Raw genomic sequence first — 329 nt, 5'->3', positions numbered from 1 at the left:
CCCCAAAAAGACCTCCCCTCTGCCTTCGCCTCTCTCAAAACCATCACAATTATCGCCTTTGCCTGAGCCCCAACAGGTAGGTCGGCGGTGTCAGAGGATCTTGTCATCTGAGACAAGGACACCAATTAGTGGGTCTTGCTCTCGTGGCGACAGACGGCGGTGTCACTTAATAATGGCACGGGATGAGATGGAGAGGGAGTGGGAGGGAGGGTGTGGGAGGGAGGAAGGGAGGGAGGGAGGGAGGGAGGGTGGGAGGAGGGGGAGAGGTAGGGAAAAAAGGGAGAGGGAAAGAAAGGAAAGAGACAAAGAGAGAGGGGACCAAGGGTAGG

This window comes from Penaeus monodon, chromosome 24 (assembly GCF_015228065.2).
Source record: "Penaeus monodon isolate SGIC_2016 chromosome 24, NSTDA_Pmon_1, whole genome shotgun sequence".
Taxonomy (NCBI): domain Eukaryota; kingdom Metazoa; phylum Arthropoda; class Malacostraca; order Decapoda; family Penaeidae; genus Penaeus; species Penaeus monodon.
This window is presented reverse-complemented; position numbering follows the sequence as displayed.